Genomic DNA, 17575 nt, shown 5'->3' on the forward strand with positions numbered 1-17575 from the left:
TTTTAGCCCCAAGGGTACAGGTCTGTGAATCGCCAGGTTACCACACTTCACAGCACTCACCGTAGCACATACCCTCCCCAGTGTCCATAACCCCACCCCTGTCTCCCAAACCCTCTCCCCCCAGCAAACCTCAGTTTGTTTTGTGAGATTAAGAGTCTTTGATGGTTTGTCTCCCTCCAATCCCATCTTGTTTCATTTATTCTTTGCCTATCCCCCAAACCCCCCATCTTGCATCTCCACTTCCTCCTATCAGGGAGATCATATGATAGTTATCTTTCTCTGCTTGACTTATTTCGCTAAGCATAATACCCTTTAGTTCCATCCACGTTGTCCCAAATGGCAAGATTTCATTTCTTTTGATGACTGCATAGTATTCCATTGCATATATATGCCACATCTTCTTTATCCATTCATTTGTTTGGTCCTTGAAAGTTCTCTCTTTAATTTTTGAAATTCAATTCATCTTCTTTATCCATTCATCCATTCATCTGCTGGACATCTAGGTTCTTTCCATAGTTCAGCTACTATGGACACTGCTGCTATAACATTTGGGTGCACGTGCCCCTTCAGATCATTAAGTTTGTATCCTTAGGGTAAATATCCAGTAGCACGATTGCTGGGTCATAGGATAGCTGTATTTTCAACTTTTTGAGGAACCTTTATGCTATTTTCCAGAGTGGCTGCACCAGCTTGCATTCCCACCAACAGTGTAGGAGGGTTCTCCTTTCTCCACATCCTCACCAGCATCTGTCATTTCCTGACTTGTTAATTTTAGCCATTCTGACTGGTGTGAGGTGATATCTCATTGTGGTTTTGATTTGTATTTCCCTGATGCCGAGTGATATGGAGCACTTTTTCATGTGTCTGTTGGACATCTGGATGTCTTCTTTGCAGAAATGTCTATTGATGTCTTCTGCCCATTTCTTGACTGGATTGTTTGTTCTTTGGGTGTTGAGTTTGCTAAGTTCTTTAGAGATTTTGGATACTAGCCCTTCATCTGATATGTCATTCACAAATATCTTCTCCCATTCTGTCAGTTGCTTTTGGTTTTGAAAACTGTTTCTTTGGCTGTGCAAAAGCTTTTGATCTTGATGAGATCCCAATAGTTCATTTTGCCCTTGCTTCCCTTGCCGTTGGCGATGTTCCTAGGAAGAAGTTGCTGCGGCTGAGGTCGAAGAGGTTGCTGCCTGTGTTCTCCTCAAGGATTTGGATGGATTCTTTTCTCACATTGAGGCCCTTCATCCATTTGGAGTATATTTTCATGTGTGGTGTAAGGAAATGGTCCAGTTTCATTTTTCTGCATGTGGCTGTCCAATTTTCCCAGCACCATTTATTGAAGAGGCTGTCTTTTTTCCATTGGACACTCTTTCCTGCTTTGTCAAAGATTAGTTGACCATAGAGTTGAGGGTCTATTTCTGGGCTCTCTATTCTGTTCAATTGATCTATGTGTCTGTTTTTGTGCCAGTACCATACAGTCTTGATGATGACAGCTTTGTAATAGAGCTTGACGTCTGGAATTGTGATGCCACCAACGTTGGCTTTCTTTTTTAATATTCCTTTGGCTTTTCAAGGTCTTTTCTGGTTCCATATAAATTTTAGGATTATTTGTTCCATTTCTTTGAAAAAATGGATGGGATTTTGATAGGGAATGTGTAGATTGCTTTAGGTAGCATAGACATGTTCACAATATTTGTTCTTCCAATCCAAGAGCCTGGACCATTTTTCCATTTCTTTGTGTCTTCCCTTGTAGTTTTCTGAGTATAGATTCCTTGCCTCTTTGGTGAGGTTTATTCCTACATATCTTATAGTTTTGGGTTCAGTTGTAAATGGGATTGACTCCTTAATTTCTCTTTCTTCTGTCTTGTTGTTGCTGTAGAGAAATGCAACTGATTTCTGTGCATTGATTTTATATCTTGACACTTTACTGAATGTCTGTACAAGTTCTAGAAGTTTTGAAATGGAGTCTTTTGGGTTTTCCACATATAGTATCATACCATCTGCAAAGAGTGATAGTTTGACTTCTTCTTTGCTGATTTGGATGCCTTTAATTTCTTTTTATTGTCTGATTGCTAAGGCTAGGACTTCTAGTACTATGTTGAATAGCAGTGGTGATAATGGACATCCCTGCCATGTTCCTGACCTTAGCAGAAAAGATTTCAGTTTTTTTCCATTGAGAATGATATTCGCGGTGGGTTTTTCATAGATGGCTTTGATAATACTGAGGTATGTGCCCTCTATCCTTACACTTTGAAGAGTTTTGATCAGGAAGGGATGCTGTGCTTTCTCAAATGCTTTTTTAGCATCTATTGAGAGTATCATATGATTCCTGTTCTTTCTTTTATTAATGTGTTGTATCACATTGATTGATTTGTGGATGTTGAACCAAACTTGCAGCCCTGGAATAAATCCCACTTGGTCATGATGAATAATCCTTTTAATGTACTGTTGGATCCTATTGGCTACTATTTTGGTGAGAATTTTCACACCTGTGTTCATCAAGGATATTGGTCTATAATTCTTTTTTTTGATGGGATCCTTGACTGGTTTGGGGATCAAGGTGATGCTAGCCTCATAAAATGAGTTTGGAATTTTTCTTTCCATTTATATTTTTTTGGAACAGTTTCAGGAGAATAGGAATTAATTCTTCCTTAAATGTTTGGTAGAATTCCCCTGGGAAGCCATCTGTCCCTGGGCTTTTGTTTGTCTGGAGATTTTTGATGACTGTTTCAGTCTCCTTACTGGTTATGGGTCTGTTCAGGTTTTCTACTTCTTCCTGGTTCAGTTGTGATAGTTTACATGTCTCTAGGAATGCATCCATTTCTTCCAGACTGTCAAATTTGTTGGTGTAGAGTTGATCAGAGTATGTTCTTATAATTGTTTGTATTTCTTTGGTTTTGGTTGTGATCTCCCCTCTTTCATTCATAATTTTCTTTATTTGGGTTCTTTCTCTTTTCTTTTTGATAAGTCAGCCAGGGGTTTATCAATCTTATTAATTCTTTCAAAGAACCGGCTCCTAGTTTTGTTGATTTGTTCTATTGTTTTTTTGGTTTTTATTTCACTGATTTCTGCTCTGATCTTTATGATTTCTCTTCTCCTGCTGGGTTTAGGCTTTTTTTCTTGTTCTTTCTCCAGCTCCTTTAGGTGTAGGGTTAGGTTGTGTACCTGAGACCTTTCTTGTTTCTTGAGAAATGCTTGTATTGCTATATATTTTCCTCTCAGGACTGCCTTTGCTGTGTCCCACAGATTTGGAACCATTGTGTTTTCATTATCATTTATTTCCATGAATGTTTTCAATTCTTCTTTAATTTCCTGGTTGACCCATTCATTCTTTAGAAGGATGCTGCTTAGTCTCCATGTATTTGGGTTCTTTCCAAATTTCCTCTTGTGATTGAGTTGTAGCTTCAGAGTATTGTGGTCCAAAAATATGCAGGGAATGATCCCAATCTTTTGATACCAGTTGAGACCTGATTTAGGACCCAGGGTGTGATCTATTCTGGAGAATGTTCCATGTGCACTAGAGTAGAATGTGTAGTCTGTTGCTTTGGGATGGAATATTCTGAGTATATCTGCGATGTCCATCTGGTCCAGTGTGTCATTTAAGGCCTTTATTTCCTTGTTGATCTTTTACTTGGATGATCTGTCCATTTCAGTGAGGGGAGTGTTAAACTCCCCTTCTAGTATTGTATTATGGTCAATGTGTGTCTTTGATTTTGTTAATTGGTTTATATAGTTGGCTGCTCCCATGTTAGGGACATAGATGTTTAAAATTGTTAGATCTTCTTGTTGGACAGACACTTTCTTTTTTTTTTTGGACAGACACTTTGAGTATAATATAGTGTCCTTCCTGATCTCTTATTATAGTCTTTGGCTTAAAATCTAATTGATCTGATATAAGGATTGCCACCCCTGCTTTCTTCTGATGCCCATTGGCGTAGTACCTTGTTTTCCACCCCCTCACTTTAAATCTGGAGGTGTCTTCGGGTCTAAAATGAGTTTTTTGTAGGCAGCATATTGATGGGTTTTGTTTTTTTAATCCATTCTGATACCCTGTGTCTTTTGATTGGGGCATTTAGCCTATTTACATTCAGGGTAACTATTGAGAGATATGAATTTGGTGCCATTGCATTGCCTATAAGGTGACTGTTATTGTATATTGTCCCTGTTCCTTTCTGATCTACTACTTTTAGGGTCTCTCTTTGCTTAGAGAACCCCTTTCAATATTTCTCATAGAGCTGGTTTGGTGTTTGCAAATTCTTTCAACTTTTGTTTGTCCTGGAAGCTTTTTATCTCTCCTTCTATTTTCAATGATAGCCTAGCTGGATATAGTATTCTTGGCTGCATGTTTTTCTCGTTTAGTGCTCTGAATATATCATGCCAGTTCTTTCTGGCCTGCCAGCTCTCTGTGGATAAGTCCGCTGCCAATCTTATATTTTTACCATTGTATGTTACAGACTTTTCCCAGGTTGCTTTCAGGATTTTCTCTTTGTCGCTAAGACTTGTAAATTTTACTATTAGGTGATGGGGTGTAGACCTATTCTTATTGATTTTGAGGGGCTTCTCTGCACATCCTGAATTTTGATGTTTGTTTGCTTTGCTATATTAGGGAAATTCTCTACAATAATTCTCTCCAATATACCTTCTGCTCCCCTCTCTCTTTCTTCTTCTTCTGGAATCCCAATTATTTTAACATCATTTCATCTTATGGTGTCACTTATCTCTTGAATTCTCCCCTCGTGGTCCAGTAATTCTTTGTCTCTCTTTTGCTCAGCTTCTTTATTCTCTGCCATTTGGTCTTCTATATCACTAATTCTCTCTTTTGCCTCATTTATCCTAGCAGTAAGACCCTCCATTTTTTATTACACCTCATTAATAGCTTTTTATATTTCAACTTGGTTAGATTTTAGTTCTTTTATTTCTCCAGAAAGGGCTTTAATCTCTCCAGAGAGGGTTTCTGTAATATCTTCCATGCCTTTTTTCAAGCCTGACTAGAACCTTGAGAATCATCGTTCTGAACTCTAGATCTGACATATTACCAATGTCCATATTGATTAGGTCCCTAGCTTTTGGTACTGCCTCTTATTGGTTTTTTTTTTTTTTTTTTTTTTTTTTGTGAAGAGTTTTTCCACCTTGTCATTTTGTCCCAATAAAAATATATGAAGGAGCAAATAAAATACTAAAAGGGTGGCAAAGACCCCAGGAAAATACGCTTTAACCAAATCAGAAGAGATCCCAAATCATGGGAGGGAGAAAAGGTATAAAAAGAAGTTCAGAAGAAAAAAAATTTAAAAAGGAAAACAAATAAAGAAAAAATATAAAAAAGAAATATATATATGTATACATTTATATATATATATGTATATATATATATATTAGACTGGTGACTCGACAGGGTCACCCACTTATTTTGGGGAGTATTTTGGTCTCTTAGAAGAAACTACCTCCCAAAGTTTTAAAGAATGAAAAACATATATAAGGGTAAACACAATTAAGGGATGGAATATGCCTATAGAGATGAAAAACAATTTTTTTTTAATTTCTAAGAAAGGAGTTGATAAAGTAAGTTGGTTGGGAGAATAAAGAAAAAGAAGGTGGAGAGAATTTGCTTGGGCTGGAGACTAAAACAAGCCTGGAGCTAGATTTAGGGTATACCTTGATCTATCAGAAAAAGTTGTACCCCAAATGTTTTAGAAGAAAAAACCCTATGTGTATACAAAAAATAAAGTTAGATACAATGAAGGATAAAATATGACTATAATAATGAAGGTTCAAAAAGATTTTTTTTTTTTATGAAAGGTATTGTTAAGTTAAACTAGTTAAAAAACTTTAAGATGGGGCGCCTGGGTGGCTCAGTGGGTTAAGCCGCTGCCTTCAGCTCAGGTCATGATCTCAGGGTCCTGGGATCGGGTCCCGCATCGGGCTCTCTGCTCAGCAGGGAGCCTGCTTCCTCCTCTCTCTCTCTGCCTGCCTCTCTGCCTACTTGTGATCTCTCTCTGTCAAATAAATAAATAAAATCTTAAAAAAAAAAAAAGTTAACAGAGGAAAGGGTAAAAGTTAAAAAAAAATAGCAGAAGAAAAAAATAAAATTAAAAAGACTTAATTAACTGCAAGACTAAAGAATCATGGGGAGAACGCCATGAATTCCATGCTTTGCTTTCTCCTCCTCTGGAATTCCGCTGTTCTATTTGGTAAGTGAACGTGGTCTTGGCTGGTTTCTTGTTGCTTTTCTGGGGGAGGGGCCTTTGTAGTGATTCTCAAGTGTCTTTGCCTCAGAAGGAATTGCACCGCTGGGGTTCGCTTTTGGGAGCTTTTATTCCCTGGGGCCGGGCTAACTATCCGCTGGGGTTCACTTTTGGGAGCTTTTATTCCCTGTACACTTTCCGTAGAGTTCCAGAGGACGGGAATGAAAATGGTGGCCTCCCAATCTCTGGCAGAGTGCTGGGGGCCCCACTCCTCAGTGCGCCCTCAGAGAAAAGTGCTGAATCACTTCCGTCTCCCTGCTCCAGCCACGCTCCAAGCTCACCCAGCCTGTGACTGGCTCAAGGTAACCCTGAGTTGAGAGCTCACTCCTTAGCTCTGTCTCTGTGGCCGGCTTCCCCGTTCTAATACCTGTGAGCCCTGCAACACTCAGACACCCCCGATCCTTCTGTGACCCCACAGGACCTGGGGCCATGCTGGCCCCACATGGCTTCACCCTGGTTTAGCCTCTAGAGCAATGTCCCTGAGTGGAGCAGACTTTTTAAAATGCTGATGTTGTGCTCCGTTGTTCTGCCACTTGCTGGGAGCCGGCCCCTCCCCCCGCAGTCTATCTTCCCATCGTTTTGGATTCACTTCTCCACAGGTCCTACCTTTCAGAAAGTGGTTGATTTTCTGTTTCTAAAATTGTTGTTCTTGGGCCACCTGGGTGGCTCAGTTGGTTAAGCCGCTGCCTTCGGCTCAGGTCATGATCTCAGGGTCCTGGGATCGAGTCCCGCATCGAGCTCTCTGCTCAGCAGGGAGCCTGCTTCCTCCTCTCTCTCTGCCTGCCTCTCTGCCTACTTGTGATCTCTGTCTGTCAAATACATGAATAAAATCTTTAAAAAAAAATAAAAATAAAGTTGTTGTTCTTCTCTTCGATTTCCTGTTGGATTTGTAGGTGTTTGCAATGGTTTGATAAGCTATCTAGCTGATCTCCTGCTAACTAATGTCATCTCAGCCTGCTACTTCTCTGCCATCTTGACTCCTCCCCCCATCAATCATAATGCTTTTTGTTTCTTTGCTTTTTGAGGGAGAAACCTTCCAAATATGAAAACATCTGACAACCATGATAATTTTTATGTGTTAAGACAATGAAGCAAAGTGGCTAATCAGACCATACAATCTATACATATATCAAATAAACTAGAATAACCCCCAAATCTTACCATTTTAGTTTTTTTCTCCCACAAAAAACAATCTACAGAACCAAATTCTATTTTAAAAGATCATTGTAATAGTTGGAATCGGTTTATTTGTTTGTCTGTTTTAGTGCATAGTTTCCTACTGAATTAGAGGCTTACAGAACCTGTTAGAAATTAGAAACCCAAGGTGCCTGGCTGGCTCAGTCAGTTAAGCATCTGACTGGACTCAGTTTCAGCTCAGGTCATGATCTCAGGCTGATGAGGTGTAGCACAGAGTCTGCTTGTCCCTCTCCTTCCCCTTTTGCTCCTCTTACTCTGCTCCTCCCTCAGCTCACAGGCATGTTCTCTCTCCCTCTTAAATAAACAAACAAATAAACAAATAAATAAAAATAAGATTTCCCAAAAAAGGAAATTAGAAACCCAAAAAAAAGGGGTGGGCCTGACTGGTTTAGTCAGTAGAGAATGTAACTCTTTTTCCAAGTGGTGAGGTCCAGCCCCACATTGGGCATGAGGCTCCTTTAAAAAAAAAAAAAAGAAAGAAAGAAAAGAAAAGAAAAAAGAGGAAGAAAAAAAATCAGGTATTTCTTTTCCTTCACGCAAGCACAATCTTTTGTTAATAAGAGAAAGTGAGTTCATTGCTGCCACAGAAAGAAAGCATCACTTCTAGATGGGGAAAGGCAGCCAGGGGGTATTTATATTGTAGGAGGCTTCTGTTTAAGAGTGATCTCTCCATGCCATTCCTTAACTGGGATTGAGTAAATTTCATGATATAATGGCTGATGATTATTGGACACAGGTTAAGAGAAAAGCATTGTGAAGGTAGTCTTAGAGCCTAAACAGCTGTTTGATACTATCTATGGAAAATTAATGGCTCTGATGTCCATTTAAATAGATTTGGGAAGGAGGAGTTCCTAAAATGAAAAATGAAATTATTTGTAACTCTATTTTCCTGAGCAGAATTTCCTAGAATTGTAAGGTCAAATGTATAAAGACACTACAATAATATTGATTAGTTGTATTAATGAATATGGTAAGCTATGCAGGATAGACAGTTTCCACTCTCCAAGGTAAATCTACAGAGATTTTATTGTGGGGATTAAGGAATCTTGAGGCTTTAAAAGCTAACAGGTATGACTGACTGTGGGGACAAGCTTCAGTCAGGAGTTTCTAGGTATGGGGACACTACAGGTTCTCAGAATGTAGTAGCCACAAGCCCATTATCTATTAATGACCATAGCACAGCCTGACCACAGACACCTCAATCCAAGACTCCTTCACTGCAAGTATCTGGGAAGGGGCTAATAAAAAGCATTCACACTCTCTTCATCCTTAGCACACAAACATGTGTTAGTCAAACACACAAACTTGAGTTAGTCAAAATTGATGCGCGGAGGGGTACAGTAGAGCACAAAGGAGGGATGTCTAATGTAAACAAAAGCTGCTGAACATATGTAATCTAAGAAAGTCTCTCCCCACAAGGCAGATAGTTATATCTATATTTTAAATAAGACTCAAAAAAGTTAAGTCATTTAAGATCACTCAACTGATTTATGAAATAGCTAGAATTTAAACCCAAGTTTGTCTTACTTTAAATATCATGGTTCTCTCCACATTATATGCAACCTGGCCCTTGATGGAGAAAACTATTGCACTTGGGAAGGGGATGAAGTAGATGGGAGAAAGTAAGTTGGGAATATCAGCTGGGTGGCTATTGCAAAGGTTGAAAAGATGGTGAGAACTTGACCAAAGGTAATTACAGTGAAAATTAGAAGGAAGGCCGAGTTTAGAAAATGTTTGAAAAAGTAGATTACAGCTTTTAGATTAGCCAAGAAAATTCACATGCATAGTGGGTTGGTAGGTAGGTAGACAGATGATAGATAGATAGACAGACAGACAGACTGATTGATTTTTACTCCAAGTGAAAAATAAATCTCTGAATCTGAGCTGATCATCTAAGGTTGGCTTCTACAGTATAGTAAGCAGGTCACAGGGAGTCCTTGGGGTCTGCCCCATAATCTCTAGGAGGTGCAGCAGTTACAGAAGAAGAGGCAGGGGAATAAATTCATCAAGTGCATTTGACAGATGTGAAATATAACCTCAATTATTATTCCTGCAGAAATCCTGTTTATCAGTTCATTCTGAAGAATTGCACATAAGCTGTAGATGCCCTGGGTGAGTTTATACAGGCTAACATTTTGTTAATGGGGTGCAGTTCGTCTCTGCAAATGTATTTTCATGTCAGCTGAGCCTTGTGTTTAAGTTGATTACATTTTCATTGTCTTGATTTGTTGATACAGAAATGAAACGAAGGCTAAAAACGGATTCGTTGACATGAAAATAAAGAGGTGGCAATTCCAACACTAGTATTTCAATTTAGAAAAACGTATTCCTGTGCGGCAGATACTAATGATTTCCCCCGTGATATATGGGGAAACTGAGGCATGTGTGGATTTCTTTTCTTTTTTTTAAGAGAGAGAGTGGGAGGGGAGCTGGGGCGAAGGGAGTGAGACAATCTCCAGCGGACTCCCCACAGAGTGTGGAACCCCACAAGGGCTCTGTCTCACAACCCTGAGATGACGACCCGACCAAAATTAAGAGTCAGATGCTTAACCAAGTCACCCAGGTGAAATTACAAAGCTCCTAGGTGACAGAGCTTGGATTCGAACCCTGCCATTTTATGTCTGGAGCCTGCAGTTGTAAGCACCATGATATGCTACCACACAGTTAATGAGGGAGCCTTGTTCTGTTATCACCCGAAATCTGTGAGATTTTTTTTTTTTTTTGCTGAATTAATGACAATTTTTAAAACATTATTTATACTTAGTATCAGTACTAATGGAGCACCTGCTAAGTGTGAAAAAAGGAAGGGCATTAATACTGGCATAAAACTGGTTCAACCTGAATGCCAATCCACAAACTACTTCATTCATAGAGAGCAGCTGGCATTGCAATATGCTTCTTGATCTTAGTGCTGTGTTGAAGGAAACAGTGAAAATTGGAAAATTATCTTTGGACACTGAATATACGTATTCTTAGCATTCTTTGTAAAGAACCAGGAAGTTGAGTTTGGTTTTTAACCCTGAAGTGTGCTGTCTAATAAAAGGGAAGGCATAAGTGCTAATTGAGATTTTTCCTAAATGAAGAATGAAATAAAGATATTTTTAATCACTCTGATACTGCCAATTAAAACCATCTCTCAGATTTCATGCAGATTTGTTAAGTTGGGATCTCGAAGATCGTCAGTGTCAGAAATAGGATGAACCTATAACTTTAAAGCTAAAATATCATAATTTCTAATGTTGAGGGTAAGATAGGAGAATTTCCTGAATAAAGTGAACTACAGATTTAATAGTTTGATCACCTGGAGTTAATACTTTCACAAAACTTGATTATTTTTTCACTCAGTGGAGAAAGAAATCAACGTCCCATTATTGGATATATTTATAAAATATACTAAGATCAAGTACATTCCAAAATGCTTTCAGAGACACATATAACCAAGGAATGGATTAGAAATCCATTTATAGCTATTATCCAAGTTAACGTTGAACCTTTCAATGTTTGAGTGTGAGATATTTGTCACCTTAATACCTTTGAAGCACTGAAATTACTAAGGAGAGGGAAATCTTGGCATTATTTCTGGGTCCGTGTTCAATCAAATATCCAATACTTCCTGCCAGAGCTGCCAAACAATTGCTATCACCTCAAAGACTTATATAATTATGCTAGGATTTTCTAATTTTGCAGGTATTTCTTTTCTTGTGTTTTTTTTTTTAAGTATGATTAACATGAATGTTGTATTAGTCTCAGATGTACAATAGAGTGATACAACAACTCTATACATTACTCAGTGCTCATCCCAGTAAGTGTCCTCTTCATCCCCTGCATCTATTTCATCCATCCCCTCCATCCCCCTCTCTTTTGGCAACCACCAGTTCATTCTCTACAGTTAAGTCTGGTTTTCTGCTTTTCTCCCTTCTTGTTTTGTTTCTTAAGGGCCATATATGAATAAAATCATATGGTATTTCTCTTTCTCTGACTGAATTATTTAATTTAGCACATTATATTCCCTAGATCCATCCAGGATTTTCTAATTTAACATAAAGAGAAAATGCTTAATTGTGTTAGATTTGGCTTATTTGAATATAATAGTTAAACCGCATTAACAGTAGCTTTAACATGATGGAAAGTTACTTCTCTTGCTCTCTCTTTCTCCAAGTTGGATGGCAGGCACCCAGTGTAGCTCTAATCCTATCCACCTTTCTAATCCATCATCCTCTCCCTAGGCTGCAGTCCCAGATTACCACATAAGCCAAAATGGCTGCTGGATCTCCAACCATCTCTCCTGCATCTCGCACTAAGAGATGTACGGCAAGAAAGGCAAAAGAACAAAAACTGGAGCCACAGAGCTTTAGCCAACTCCCTTCAACCAACCACCACACAGAACATTTTGCTTACTTTCTTTGGTCACATGAACTTCCCTAACTCTAGTTGAGTAGGATGTGGGCAGTGAGATGGAGTGCAGAGCTGCTGGCAGCCCTCCTTCAGCCCTGGTTCTCCATCAATTCCAGCCCCCCTCCTTCTGCTGGGTGCCTTCTGGAACCAGCGACATAACTCCAGCCTCTCCAACCCAAACTGTCCTCAAGTCAGACTCAGCTGGGGCTGGAGACTGTACCCCTCTCAGCCCTTGCACTATCTCCACTTTAAGTTCTCAGGTCCTTGTCGCATTCTGTGCGGGTACTGACTTAATTTCTCAGCAGCCCTGAAACAACAGAGGAAAGCTTTCTTCAACTACAGAGATGAGGTAACATCAGGCTGTTTTAAAGTAAATGAGTTCAGGTTTGATGACAGTTCTGCCTCACACACTGTAGGGCTTATCCAGTCCCCTCTGCCCCTGTCCACCTATTTTTAGTAATCACAGCTGGGCTTTTTTCAGATCATTTCTAAATCTGCACAGGATTTAGAATCTGGACAGGAAAGTAAGTCAGAAAGGGCTGAGGCTCAGAAGCCCAAATATGTAGCATCACAGATTGCTGGTTGTGTTTGTTGTTATTTTGTTGTTTTATTTTTAGATATCATTGACATATAAAATGATATTAGTTCCAAGTGTACAACATACCAATTTGATACTTGTATATATGATGAGATGACCACCATGTTAAGTCCAATTAACATCCATTGCCATATGTAGTTCCAAAAACTTTTTTCTTGTGATGAAAAATGTTCAGATCTACTCTAATAGCAACTTTCAAATGTAAAATACAGCATTAACTATAGTCATCATGCAGTACATTACATCCCCCAGGTTTATTTATTTTATAGCTAGTTTGTACTTTTCAACCCCTTTCACCAATTTTGCCCAACTCCTATCCTAACTCTCTGAATCTCCAAGCTCAGGGTTTTTTTGTTTGTGTGATTTGTTTTGTTGTTGTTGTTGTTCCACATTAACAAGAGATCATAAATTATTTGTCTTTCTCTGTCTGAATCATTTCATTTACCATAATGCTCTCAAGGTTTCACATTGTCACAAATGGCAAGATTTCATTCCTTTTTTATGATTAATATTTAAATATATATATATGAATATTCTTTATCCATTCATTCATCTATGGGCACATAGGTAGTTTCCATATCTTGACTATTGTAAATAAATGCTCCAATGAACGTGGGGGTGCGTACCTCTTTTTAAGTTAGTGTTTTTGTTTTCTTTGGGTAAGTACCCATAAGTGGAAATGCTGGATCATATGCTATTTCTATTTTTAATTTCTTGAGGAACCTCTAGACTGTTTTCCATAGTGGCTTCACCAATTTACACTCACCCCAACAATGCACAAAAGTTCCATTTTTCTCCACATCTTTACCACTCACTTGTTATTGTTTTTTTTTTTTTTAAGATTTTATGTATTTATTTGACAGACAGAGATCACAAGTAGGTAGAGAGGCAGGCAGAGAGTTGGTGGGGGAGCAGGCTCCTTGCTGAGAAGAGAGCCCAATGCGGGGCTCGATCCCAGGACCCTGGGACCATGACCTGAGCCGAAGGCAGAGGCTTTAACCCACTGAGCCGACCAGGCACCCTGTCACTTGTTGTTTTTTGTCTTTTGATAATATTTATTCTAACAGGTGGTAGATGATATCTCACCGTGGTTTTGATTTGCATTTCCCTGGATGATTTTGATGTTGACTACTTTCTCTTGGTGTCTGTTGGCCACTTCTGTGGCTTTTGGTTAAAGTCCAGAAGACAGAACAGTGAACTTCAGTCTCATGGAAGGATGGTGGAACTGCTGAGACAGCTGAAAAAGGGTGTGGTGCTCTTGCTGCAGCTCTGCCCTGGGGTGCCTGGGGACACTGATGCTCTGAGATCCCCTCAACAAATCTGTGCCCCCTTCTCTGGGAGCTTTCAACACTTAGTCCCTGGGCAGGCTGCTGCTGTCTGTGTGTGCCCAGCTGGCAGTGCCAAGAGAGTTATATCTTCTCACCCCCAATCTCTCCTGACTGCTGCACAGACCTGGGGATATGAGTACTGCAGCTCCTTTGTCCCTAATCTGCCCTCTCAGTAGGGGACCTACAATGTCTCAAAATTCACCTGTGGAGTTGAGGCAGAGCTTCCTTATGTGGATCCTTTCTATGGGTTTTGCTTGACGTCCCATCCTCGGGGGCCTCCCTGTCCGTCCTTTCTAACTCCCCTCCCAGTTTTTCCTTGGAACATTTCCCAATATCACATTCACTGCCATCCTGGTCTTAGGGACTTCTGGGTGAAGGACCCAAGTGAGACACCACAGGGATGAGGTGACCAGCCAGTGGGCAGAGTAGGGTCATTGCTAACTACAAGCCTTATCACTTCACCACCCTGCCTATATCTGATCTCTTTTTCCCCTAGCTTCATTGAGAAATAATTGGCACCCATCATTGTGTAGGTTTAAGACATTCAGCTTGATGGTTTGAATTAATATACTGTGCAATGTTTACTGCAATAAATTCAGCTAGCCTCCATTTTCTCATATAGATACATGACCTCTTAATTTGGGAGTGTCAGAGGGGCCAGGCACCCACAGGCAGCACAATGAAATGATTGTCTCTTTCTACATTTCACTTTGAAAAATATCACTTAAAAATTATTGTTTTTTGTTTTCACCCAAATGTGTAAAATTATGATTCATATTAACAAAAACTGTAAGGTACTTAGGTAAGATATTTGGTATAGAGCTAAAAACATCTGTATCTGTATCAATACAGTTTTACTTTTATTTTATTTTTCACTTTTCCTCTAAAGGTTTTGGCACTAAATAGACAGAGCCTGAAAAATATTACAGCCTGACTCATGTTAGCTAATGTTATATAGATTTAGAAAAAAAAAAATTGGCTAAGACACAGTTTTTCAAAACTGCTATGCAATAATCTAATGCTAATTTCTCCACTGCAATTACATTTGGATGTGGCACTAAACAATGAGTAAATCAACTTTTCAATAGCCTTTTTTAGCCTGTCCCTATGACTGAATTATACACATTTCCCACGATGCTCTTAATTTCAAAACTCATTTCCTATCATAGTGCATATCATTTTTTTGCATGTTCCCTCATGATTTTGAGGCTTCTATATTTGATTCCTCAAACACCTGATTTACTAGGGCACACAGTGTGTGGAATGCTTATGTCACATATAGATAAATGTTTTACTCTTCAGTAAAAAGGTTGGTTTACATGATCTATGGAGAGGAACTCATTAAAATGTGTTGGGGGGGAGGTCCTGTATTTCATGGACTGTGACAATAGTAACCCAATTTCATCATCCTTCAGCAACCATTTTAATTTGTTTTACTTCCCTCTCTTTTATTCTCATAATTCTTTTCCAGTCAACCCTACACATTATTCTATATGAAAATTAGTCCAATGTATTATCTGATTTAATTTGGTCCAAATCCCTGGTTAGTAGATTTGTAGTCAGTTAATATCTCTCTATTATGTATACCCAGAATAATTTATCTTAATAATGTCCTTTAATAGTCCCTAAAACATTTGAAAGCTCTTGCTAAAAGTGCACATACTAAAATTTACTTCTATTAGCTTTGGGAAATCCAAAGAAGTGATCAGACAAAAATATAACGTATATCCATAATGTAACACATCCTGTTTCTCCCAAGGATCTCCAAGCAGACATCACTTCACCATGCAACTTCCTCACAAGACAATTCTCTGCAGAGCTTCTTTCAAACCACAAGAAAGAGCCACTCCCTCCTGTACTCCACAGCCTAAAACAGTGAGGAGAATTCATCTCATTCAGCTAACCCATGAAGCAGGATGGATTTAGAGGATGCATGAATGTCCTATCACAGAAGATGGAAGTAGTGAGTTCCATAAAGCTATACTTTTAGCAAGTATTTAATGCTTGAGCCACTCTGGTTATGTTCTAACCATATCACCCTTCTGGCTTTGGCTAGTCCATCAGGAATTCTAAACACAATTTGGGTCATACTGAACTGACTTTCCATTTCTCCCAACTTGTGTGCTGTTTATGTAGCCCTGTAGGGCAGCGATGCCTGAATTTCAAGTGATGCCTGAGGCAGTCAAACCACAGCTTCAAACCACAGCTTCAAAAGCAATTCTCAAAACTACAGCTCCATACTACCCCCAAAAGAAGTGTCCAGATACCAGAGAGAAGTCTATGGAATGGTTAAAGGGAAAGTGAGAACCAGGAGAAGCACACCAGCCATTTCAACAAGGGATGTTTGAATTTTAGCTCAGTGCTAAAATAGAGCCTCAGAATGAAGTCCAAGTTGGAGCTAAAATTGATTTTTCTTATATATTTTTTTAAAAAATGGTTCTCTGGGGAGTGTCTGGGTGGCTCAGTCAGTTGAGTGACTGATTCTTGACTTAAGCTCAGGTCATGATCTCAAGGTTGTGAGGTCCAGCCTGTAGTAGACTCCATGCTTAGCATGGAGTCTGCTGGAGATTCTCTCCCTCCTCCTCTCCCTCCCTCTCAGCACCTTTCCCCACTCACAACACTCTCTCTCAAATAAATAAATAAAATCTTTTAAAAAAGAGATTTTTCTGTAATGATCCCATTGGAATCAAGACTTTCAGAGTCATAGGCATTTTATGAGATGAGTGGGAGTTATCCTTAATGAGAAAAGGACTAATCTACAGCTCTAACTCTATTAGTTACTAGCTGTGTGATCTGGGATGTTTCACAACATTTTTTGGCCTCGGTTTCTCCCACTATCTAGAGTATAGGTTTAATTTAATTCAATATTTGTTGCATTCCCACCTAGGAATAAAAGGCCCAGTCTTCTTTATCAATTTCCCTGAAGCTCATCTCTGATGAGAACAAGACCTAGACTGAATGACTTTTTGATGCTGGGCTATGATAAGGGGCAGAACTACGAACCTCTGTTTTGTTTAATTCAACCAACACATTCTCAGTACCTCTACTGTAACAACACAGGCCAAGTAATGCCAACCACATCTAGTAAGGAAGAGGTGAGATCCCAGGAAATGGACAGAGGTGAAAATATGCATTGAAGATGTTTAGTGGTGAGTGTACTTATAGTCATGTCCTATGGGAACGGCATTGGGCAGAAAGAGGAGCTGAACTGTGATACAGTCCTTACAAAGACTTCAGTGAGTCCAAGGAGAAGTCTGGAGCTAAGATGGTTGCACATTGAGTCAAGGGAACTGGGCCTTTAAAATCTACCCACACCCAGTAGATGAGTTCCTAAACCCTAGCAGCTCTGTGGAGGGGGCCTGGCCTGGTGAAGGCAGCTTACTTCAGGGGAGCAGGTGGCACCCACACTCTCAGAAACTGAGAGAAAGGAGTATCATTGCTTCAGCCTGGTAGTGCCCTCCACACTCACCCCAATCACACTGTATGCAAAGGGAAGCTCTTTTTCTAAATCACTGCACTGCAAAGTCAAATGTATTAAGTGCTATAGTACAGTGAAGAAAACAACAAAATAGTATGCTCTGAGCACTAAGACTAGCTCTGCCTGATGAGGCCAAAGAAAGTGCTATGCAGGAGTAATACTGGGGCTGTGATGAAAGATAGGCATTCTAAGTGAAGGAAACCGAAAAGAGGGAAGAAACGCATTTTTTCAGAGGATCAGGGAGACAAATATCAATCAGTCAGATTTAACTAATGCAAGAAGTAGTAAAGGGAGAGGAACTAAAGAAAAGATATATAAACAAGAATGGAACAAATGACAG

The sequence above is a fragment of the Mustela putorius genome, unplaced genomic scaffold (assembly GCF_011764305.1).
Source record: "Mustela putorius furo isolate JIRA1106 unplaced genomic scaffold, ASM1176430v1.1 tig00000151_pilon_pilon_pilon, whole genome shotgun sequence".
NCBI classification, from domain to species: Eukaryota; Metazoa; Chordata; class Mammalia; order Carnivora; family Mustelidae; genus Mustela; species Mustela putorius.